The 9,877-nt window shown below is 50.5% G+C and overlaps 1 pseudogene; it reads right to left on the bottom strand.

Moving 5' to 3' along the window:
* Positions 1-6,086: 6,086 nt before the first annotated feature.
* Positions 6,087-9,475, bottom strand: LOC119927087 (annotated as a pseudogene).
* Positions 9,476-9,877: the final 402 nt, after the last annotated feature.

Genomic DNA, 9,877 nt, shown 5'->3' with positions numbered 1-9,877 from the left:
GGAAGCCCTGTTTCTGGATTAAAAACTCCTCTGGTGGTGGAGGAGGCCGGGGGAGGAGAGGAAAGGAAAGTGTTGGTCGCACTGACCAAGTGTTCCCATAGCAGTGACTGATGTCTGGATTTTCTTGCGGCTCTTACCGGACAAGAATTCCTGAGATCCTTCCTCACTGCCTGCCTCATGTCCCTGCAGTGCTGACTGACCAATATGGGGTCCCTGTGGTGATGACTGACCGAGGCTCCCTGCAGTGCTGACTCAATGAGGGTCCCTATGATGTTGACTGGCCAATCGAGGGACCCTGTGCTGAATGACCAACAGATTGTCCCTGCAGTACTGAATGATCAATCGAGGGTCCCCTCAGGGCTGACTGACCAATATATTGGGTGTCTCCGCAGTGCTGACTGACCGAGGGTCCTTGTGATGTTGACTGACCAATAGAGTGTCCCTGCAGTGACTGACCAAGGGTCCCTGCGATGCTGACTGACTGAGGATCCATGTGATGACTGACTTATCAAGGGTCCCTTCAGGACTGACTGACCAATAGAGTGTGCCTACAGTGTGACTGACTGAGGGTTCCTGTGGTACTGATTGACCGAAGGTTTCCACAGTGCTGACTGACCAAAGGTTCCTGTAGTGCTAACCAACCGAGAGTCGCTCTGGTGCTGACTGACTGAGGGTCTCTGTGATGATGACTGATCTATTGAGGGTCCCCTCAGGGTTCCTGCAGTGCCAGACTGTCCCAAACTGAGCCCCCTTTTTCCTCTGCTCCTCCTACCCTCCCCATCCCCCCCACTCCCTACCTCTACTCTACCCCCTTCCCCACCCCACAACACTTGTGTATATTTGTACATATTTATTACTCTATTTTATTAATGATGTGTATAATAATTCTACTTATTTTGATGCTATTGATGCCCGTCTACTTGGTTTGTTTTGTTGTCTGTCTCCCCCTTCTAGACTGTGAGCCCGTTGTTGGGTAGGGGTTGTCTCTATCTGTTGCTGAATTGTACTTTCCAAGTGCTTAGTACAGTGCTCTGCACACAGTAAGAGCTCAACAAATACAATTGAATGAATGTACTTTCCAAGCACTTAGTACAGTGCTCTGCATACAGTAAGAGCTCAATACGATTGACAGAATGAATGAATGAAAGCTGACTGACCGAGGGTCCCTGTGATGTCGACTGACCACTCGAGGGTCCCTGTGCAGACTGACCAACAGAGTGTCCCCGCAGTGCTGACTGACCAATTGAGGGTCTCTGCAGTGCTGACTGACCTAGAGTCCCTGGCTGACTGGCCAAGTGCACACTGAAACCCACCCAGAAGTGCCGGTGAGAAGGAATGGCGGCACAGCTTTTCCTTGAAGCAGGACTGCAGGCTGCCCCTAGGACACTCCCCTTGAATCTCAAATGCCATCAACAGTCTCAGCATCAGAAATAATTCCGTGACTTGCGGGTCTGCACTTGTCAGAGCGGCTAGTTGGGAAGGGAGAGAGACTGAGACAAGCCTCCTCTGGGAAGAGGCGTGATGTGGCATGGCAAGCTCATCTTGGCTCAGAAAAGGCTTCAGCACTAAACCCAGATCTCAGAGCAGTGGTCAGATGGTCACTGATGGTGGAAAGGGGAGGGGACAGACAACAGCAGTGACCCTGATGAACAGGCCCCCTCCTCACCAGCTGCGTGGTGAGCAAAGAAGCACAGGACTTTGAGAAATCTTCATCGATGTTTAAGCAATCTGAGTCCCAGGGAGAGAAGATTCTCAGCGTGGCTTAGTGGAAAGAGCCTGGGCTAGGTCCTCCACTTGTCAGCTGTGTGACCTTGGGCAAGGCACTTCACTTCTCCGTGCTTCAGTTATCTCATCTGTAAAATGAGGATGAAGACTGTGAGCCCCACATGAGACAACCCGATGACCTTGTATCTACCCCAGCACTTAGAACAGTGCTTGGCACCTAGTAAGCGCTTAACAAATACCAACATTAAGAAATAACAAATAGTAAGCGCTTAACAAATACCAACATTGAGCACTTTAAGAAGTGCTTGGGAGAGCGCAATACACAGGCTTGATAGACACAATCCCTGCTCACAAGAAGCATATAGTCCAGAGGGGGAGACAGTTATTGCGCTAAATTACAGGTAGCACACACATAAGTGCTGTAGGGCCAATGGAGGGATGAATATCAATGTGCTTCGGTTCATAGATGATCCAGAGGGGAGAGCTTAGACAAGGAATAAGGATTTAGGGAAGGAGGAGATGTGATTTAGGAGGGCCTTGGAGATGAAGAGAAAGGTGGTCTGTCAGATATGAAGGAAGAGGGAGTTACAGGCCAGAGGGAAGATGTGGGCAAGAGGTTGGTAGCAAGAAAAATAATAATAATAATAATGGCATTTGTTAAGCACTTACTATGTGCAAAGCATTGTTCTAAGTGCTGGGGGGGATACAAGGTGATCAGGTTGTCCCACGTGGGGCTCACAGTCTCAATCCCCATTTTACAGATGAGGTAACTGAGGCACAGAGAAGTTAAGTAACTTGCCCAAAGTCACACAGCTGACAAGTGGCAGAGCCAGGATTAGAACCCATGACCTCTGGCTCCTAAGCCCGGGCTCTTTCCACTGAGCTACGGATCAAAGTACAGTGAGAAGGTTGACATTAGAGGAGTGAAGTGTGAGGGTTGGGTTGTAGTGGATCAGCAGGGTAAGGTAGGGCGGGGAGAGATGATGGACTTTCTTAAAGTCGACAATGGCGGGGAGCTTCTGTTTGATGTGGAGAGGGATGGGCAATGACTGGAGGTTCTTGGGGAGGAGGGAAATATGGGCTGAAGGTTTTTTTACAAAAAGTGGTACGTGTAGCAAAGTGGAGTGTAGAATAGAGGTCAGCGAGGAGACCGATGCAGTAGTCCAGATGGGTTATGCTAAATGCTTGGCTCACATGCACAGACTCGCTCCGCCAATTCGGAGGACCAAAAGTGGAACCAAGGCAAGCCTCTGACAGATAAAGTAGCCCAGGCATCTCTCCCGCAATGATTCCGGCCCAGGGATGAGGAGGAACCATAACCTGGAGCTTGCTGAAGGAAGACTAAAGGGAGACCTGGGCTACAAAAATGGCAGCGGTGGCTGGGGTGGCCACAGTGGAGGCCACAGGAGACCCACCTCTGCCGACCTTTACCCCCTGGTTTCGTTCCTCTAGTGATTCTGAACTTAGGCTGACGAAGAGCCATGGCCTGGAGCTTCCTGAATGAAGACTTGGGAGAAGCAACGTGGCTTAGTGGATAGAGCGTGGGTCTGGGCGTCAGAAGGACCTGGGTTCTAATCCTAGCTCTGCCGCATCTCTGCTGTGTGACCTTGGGCAAGTCACGTATCTTCTCTGTGCCTTGGTTACCTCCTGTGTAAAATGGGGATAAGCGTGTGAGCCCCATACAGGGAAGGAACTGTGTCCAACCTGATTAACTTGTATCTAGCCCAGTGTTTAGAATAGTACTTGGCATATAGCAAGCAGTGAATAAGTAGCGTAATTATCATTATTATTATTATTAAGATCTGGGCCACAATAATGGCAGCATTGGCTGGGGTGGCCACAGGGGAGGCCACAGGAGATTCTGTGACCAGGGAGAGACCCAGCTCTGCTGACCTTTGCCCCCCCACCACTCCTCCCCGAAACGCCATCTCGGCTCTCCGTCACTCCTCCGGGAGAGCAGCAGAGTGGGGACATGGTCCAGAACCCTCTGTCCCAGTCCCAGGATCTCAATAATAATAATCATAGTGATTATGGTATTTGTTAAGCCCTTACTATGTGCCAAGCGCTGTATAAAGTGCTCAGGTAACTACAAGATCATCAGGGCCGATACAATCCCTGTCCCACATGGGGCTCATGCTCTAACAGGGAGGAAGAACCGGGATTGAATCCCCTTTTTACAGATGAGGAGATTGAGGCTAGGAGAAATTGAGGTCACCTAGCAGTCAAGTGGCAGAGCCGGGATTAGAACCCAGGTCCTCGGACTCCCAGGTTTGTGCTCTTTCCGCTAGGCCAACCCATCCCCATCCAAGCTATGAGCCCCAAAGTGGCTCTCTGCCCTGCTCTGCTAAACATCCGCCTCATCCACGTCTGGGCTCCAAACCCAGAGCCACCGTTGTGAAGAACCTCTAGTTAAGGGGAAGCCCAATTCTTCTTTTTTTTCACCCACAGAAAGGGCAGTATCTCTCCCTGCCATCTCGGGATCGGTTGGGTAATTGGTTTTCTCTCCTTTCCTCAGAGCTCTCCTTGATGCCAGATCAGCCACCCCAGAGGGTGGCTGCAAAGGGAGGCCAAGAGATTAAAGAAGTCTTGCAAATCCTTCCCAGGGCTGTACCAGCCCCTACTGCCTTCTCTAGACTCTGGTTCATCAATCGTATTTATCATCAATCATATTTATTGAGCGCTTACTGTGTGCAGAGCACTGTACTAAGCGCTTGGGAAGTACAAATTGGCAACATATAGAGACAGTCCCTACCCAACAGTGGGCTCACAGTCTAAAAGACTGGATCTCAAAGAGGCGATTCTCAGAACTGCCACCGAGACAGGTGGAACAAAGGGACCGAGTTATCACTTTTGCAACACATAGATCTGCAAGAGCAGAGGACATTTAGGACCATCCTATCAGAGGTTCGAGGGCTGGGGCAATCTAGCCTCATTTCCAACCCCACAATGGGGCGATGAGCAACTGGCAATTGAGCCCAATTTGCCCGATGACCTACCTAGATTGTCTCCTAGTTTGCCCTCCAGGAGACAAAGGGCTGTTGGGATGCAGCCTGCCCTGTGATTGGCTGGGAGCATGTATGATTGACGGTGGAAAGAGCCCGGGCTTTGGAGTCAGAGGCCATGGGTTCAAATCCCGGCTCCGCCACTTGTCGGCTGTGTGACTGGGCAAGTCACTTAACTTCTCTGGGCCCCAGTTACCTCATCTGTAAAATGGGGATTAAGACTGTGAGCCCCGCGTGGGACAACCTGATCACCTTGTAAACTCCCCAGTGCTTAGAACAGTGCTTTGCACATAGTAAGTGCTTAATAAATGTCTTTATTATTATTATTACCCCAAATGTCTCATCTGACCTCCAGCCTTCCTGGACTCCGGATCCTCTTCAGCCAGTCACAGGGGTGGTGGGATTGGGACAGGGAATGGAAGGCTGAGAATGTATCTGTTTATTGTTGTATTGTACTCTTCCAAGCGCTTAGTACCCTGTTCCACACACAATAAGTGCTCAGTAAATATGATGGAATGAATGAGAAGCTTCATCATAGTAATAATAATAATTTTGGTATTTGTTAAGTGCTTAGCACTATTCTAAGCCCTGGGGAGGTTACAAGGTGATCAGGTTGTCCCATGGGGGGCTCACAGTCTTAATCTCCATTTTACAGATGAGGTAACTGAGGCGCAGAGAAGTTAAGTAACTTGCCCAAAGTCACACAGCTGACAATTGGCGGAGCCGGGATTTGAACCCATGACCTCTAACTCCAAATGCCGGGCTGTTTTCCACTGAGCCACGCTGCTTCATGGCCTAGTGGATTAAATGCAGGCCAGGGAGTTAGAAGGACCCGGGTTCTAATCTCAGCTCTGACACTTGTCTGCTTTGTGACCATGGGCCAGTCACTCCACTACTCTGTGCTTCTCTGGGGATTAAGACTGTGAGCCCTATGTTGGACAGGGACCGTATCCAACCTAATTGCGTTGCATCTACCCCAGCGCTTACTACAGAGTGGCTTAGAGAAGCAGTGTGGCTCAGTGGAAAGAGCCCGGGCATTGGAGTCAGTAGTCACGGGTTCAAATCCTGGCTCCGCCAATTATCAAGCTGTGTGACTTTGGGCAAGTCACTTAACTTCTCTGCGCCTCAGTTACCTCATCTGTAAAATGGGGATTGACTGCGAGCTCCCTGTAGGACAACCCGATCACCTTCTAACCTCCCCAGTGCCTAGAACAGTGCTTTGCACATAGTAAGCACTTAATAAATGCCATTATTATTATTATTATTATTATTATTACAGTGCCTCACACATAGAAGGAGCCTAACAAATACCACAAAATTAAAACAAAGAGAAAGGGTGATCAGGGCAACGTACCGGTGTCAGATCCCCGGGGTGGACTCAGGGATGGGGTGGGCGTTGCAGGCCTCCTCTCCATCGGCATGTGCTGGATACTCTGGGTCAGGCTGGCCAGAGGTGGCACTGAGGCTACTACAGAACTTTTCCCCAGTCCTGGCACCCAAAACAGATGCCATTCCTTAGGTCGGAGGAAAGTTTCTCCCGATCACACTGACTTGAATAAACACACAGGGTCCCAGCCCCCTCCTCTGCTCAGGGAAGGTCAGCACAGCTGGATCAGCTGGTTGGGGAGGGAGCGGACCACAGACCCAAGGAGTGGAAAGGCTCTTCACCGCAGCGACCCCAGAGCTTTCCAGGACATCAGTTAATCAGTGGTATTCATTGATCACTCACTATGTGCAGAGAACTTGGGTGAGGACAATATAACAGAATTAATGGACACATTTCCCGCCCACGACAGGCTTACTGTCTAGAGGGGCGTGAGAAACCTATGTCATCATCATCATGGGTATTTATTGAGCATTGACTGTATGCAGAGTACTGTACTAAGCTCTTAGGAGAGTACAATGAAACAGAGCTGGCAGGCATGTTCCCTGCCCACAGGGAGTGTGGCTCTCAGTGGAAAAGAGCCCGGGCTTTGGAGTCAGTGGTCATCATCAATCGTATTTATTGAGCGCTTACTGTGTGCAGAGCTTTGGTCATGGGTTCAAACCCCAGCTCTGTCAACTGTCAGTAGTGTAACTTTGGGGAAGTCACTTAACTGCTCTGTGCCTCAGTTCCCTCCAACTGTAAAATGGGGATTGACTGTGAGCCCCCCGTGGGACAACCTGATCACCTTGTATCCCCCCAGCGCTTAGAACAGTGCTTTGCACATAGTAAGCACTTAATAAATGCCATCATCATCATCATCAATCGTATTTATTGAGCGCTTACTATGTGCAGAGCACTGTACTAAGCGCTTGGGAAGTACAAATTGGCAACATATAGAGACAGTCCCTACCCAACAGTGGGCTCACAGTCTATTATGAGTCATCATCATCATCATGGGTATTTATTGAGCACTGATTGTGTGCAGAGTTCTGTACTAAGCTCTTAGGAGAGTACAATGAAACAGAGCTGGCAGGCATGTTCCCTGCCCACAGGGAGTGTGGCTCTCAGTGGAAAAGAGCCCGGGCTTTGGAGTCAGCCGTCATGGGTTCAAACCCCAGCTCTGCCAACTGTCAGTTGTGTAACTTTGAGAAAGTCACTTCTCTGTGCCTCAGTTCCCTCATCTGTAAAATGGGGATTGACTGTGAGCCCCCCGTGGGACAACCTGATCACCTTGTATCCCCCCAGCGCTTAGAACAGTGCTTTGCACACTAAATAAATGCCATCATCATTATTATTATTAAGGATCTTACAGTAGTCCTCCAACTCCAACCACAGTAGCCAGCTCCTCTAGGGACCTGAGTGCATTAGTGGGTTCAGAGCCGGGGCAACAGGCCGAACCAGACCCTGGGGATCCGATACAGAGGCAGAACCCTGGGCCGGGTCAGGATCTGCACAAGCCAGCCCCGCCCCAGCGCCATGGACATCCGATTCCAAAAGCAGCTGCCAGGGCATCCAAAGCAGTTCCAGGTCATTCCCCATTCCCCTGTCCTGTAGTCTGTGGGACTGCAGCAACAGTCCACTCTCTTCAGGGTGCCCAAGCTTAGGAGTGGCCAAAGGGACTAGGGAAGCCAGAACCTTCCCTCTTTCCCTTGTCCTTGCCAGAGAGCCCTGGGCCAGAGTGACCAGTCCAAATTCCCATGCACAAAGACAGGCAGCCCTGATTTGATAATAATAATGATGGCATCTGTTAAGCGCTTACTATGTGCAAAGCACTGTTCTAAGCACTGGGGGGATACAAGGTGATCGAGTTGTCCCACGTGGGGCTCACAGACTTAATCCCCACTTTATAGATGAGATAACCGAGGCTCAGAGAAGCTAAGTGACTTGCCCAACATCACACAGCAGACATGTGGTGGAGCTGGGATTAGAACCCACGACCTCTGGCTCCCAAGCCCATGCTCCTTCCACTGAGGCATACTGAGGCCCATCCCTGTCCTGGGTCCTTCTTCAGGCCGGGGGCAAGAAGAGCCGTGGACTGTAGTGGTGGAGGATGCCTCTGTGGTCCTGAGATTCATTCAATCGTATTTATTGAGCACCTACTGTGTGCAGAGCACTGTACTAAGCACTTGGGAAGTACAAGCTGGCAACATATAGAGATGGTTCCTGCCCAACAACGGGCTCACAGTCTAGAAGGGGGAGACGGGCAAAAACACAAAACACGTGAACAGGTGTCAGGTCATCAGAATAAATAGAAGGAAAGCTAGATGCACATCATTAACAAAATAAATAGAATAGTAAATATGTACAAGTCTTTTAGACTGTGAGCCCACTTTTAGACTGTGAGCCCACTTTTAGACTGTGAGCCCACTGTTGGGTAGGAACTGTCTCTATATGTTGCCAACTTGTACTTCCCAAGCGCTTAGTACAGTGCTCTGCACACAGTAAGCGCTCAATAAATACGATTGATGATGATGATACAAGTAAAATAAATAGAGTAATAAATCTGTCCAAACATATATACAGGTGCTGTGGGGAGGGGAAGGAGGTAGGGTGGGGGGATGGGGAGGGGGAGAGGAAAGAGGGGGCTCAGTTTGGGAAGGCCTCCTGGAGGAGGTGAGCGCTCAGTAGGGCTTTGAAGGGAGGAAGAGAGCTAGCTTGGCGGATGGGCAGAGGGAGGGTATTCCTGGCCAGGGGGAGGACGTGGGTCGGGGGTTGACGGCGGGACGGACGAGAACGAGGCCCAGTGAGGAGGTGAGCAGCGGCAGAGGAGCAGAGTGTGCGGGCTGGGCCAGAGTCTGCATGGCTTCCTCTCTCTGGCAGACCTGCTGGGACATCATCCTGCTGATCGCCATCAGGCTTTCCGTGATGCTGCTGGTCGTCTGGGCCAGACTCTCCTTCGTGCTTTTCCTTTGTCGTAAGAGGTCCCCTCCTTGAAGAAGTTCATCTTTCTCAAAATTATCAATGGCGATTTTGCAAGCCAGGTTGGCCTTCCTCCAAGCTGCCTGATTGCTGAGCATCTGCTTTTTGTGATTCTCCACTTCCAGGAGTAAAGCTTGCTTCTCAGATTCTTTGTCCTGTTCCTTGGCCAGTTGCTCAAGTTCCTGTATGCTGAGCCACAAATGTTGAAACTTCTCTTTCACCTTGGCGTTTAGTTCTGTAAGTGTGCTCAGGGGTCCTGTGCAATCCCGGATACCCTGGTTGAAGGCTTTGAGGTCCGGTCGCAGCGGACAATGTCTCGGTGACAGAGGCGAGCGGGTCCGGGTCCGGGTCCCAGGCCTGGTCCGTCGTCCTGCAGGGCCCGGGCCCGGGCCTGGGCCGCCATGGCGAGCAGCAGGCTGATCATCCCAGATGTGGCTGATCATCCCAGGACACCACCTGGGAATGAACAACTCACACTCCTCCAGTCTCTTCCCTGGTCTGGACCCTGGATGAGGCTACCATGATCAATCAATTATATTTATTGAGTGCTTACTGTGTGCAAAGCACAGTAAGAGTAGGAGAGTGGAATATAACAGAGCTGGTGTCCATGTTCCCTGCCCACAACAAGTTTACAGTTTAGAGGGGGAGACAGACATTACTATAATTACTGATATGTACATAAGTGCTATGGGACTGAAGGAGAGGTGAAAGAAAGGATGAAATCCAAGTGCGAGGATGACGGAGAAGGGAGTGGGAGATATCCCGGTGATCCAGACAACATTTCTGTCCCATCCCACCCTTTGCA

Source organism: Tachyglossus aculeatus, chromosome 1 (genome assembly GCF_015852505.1).
Source record: "Tachyglossus aculeatus isolate mTacAcu1 chromosome 1, mTacAcu1.pri, whole genome shotgun sequence".
NCBI classification, from domain to species: domain Eukaryota; kingdom Metazoa; phylum Chordata; class Mammalia; order Monotremata; family Tachyglossidae; genus Tachyglossus; species Tachyglossus aculeatus.
Note: the sequence above shows the minus strand (reverse complement) of the source record. Positions and strands in the feature narration are given on the sequence as shown.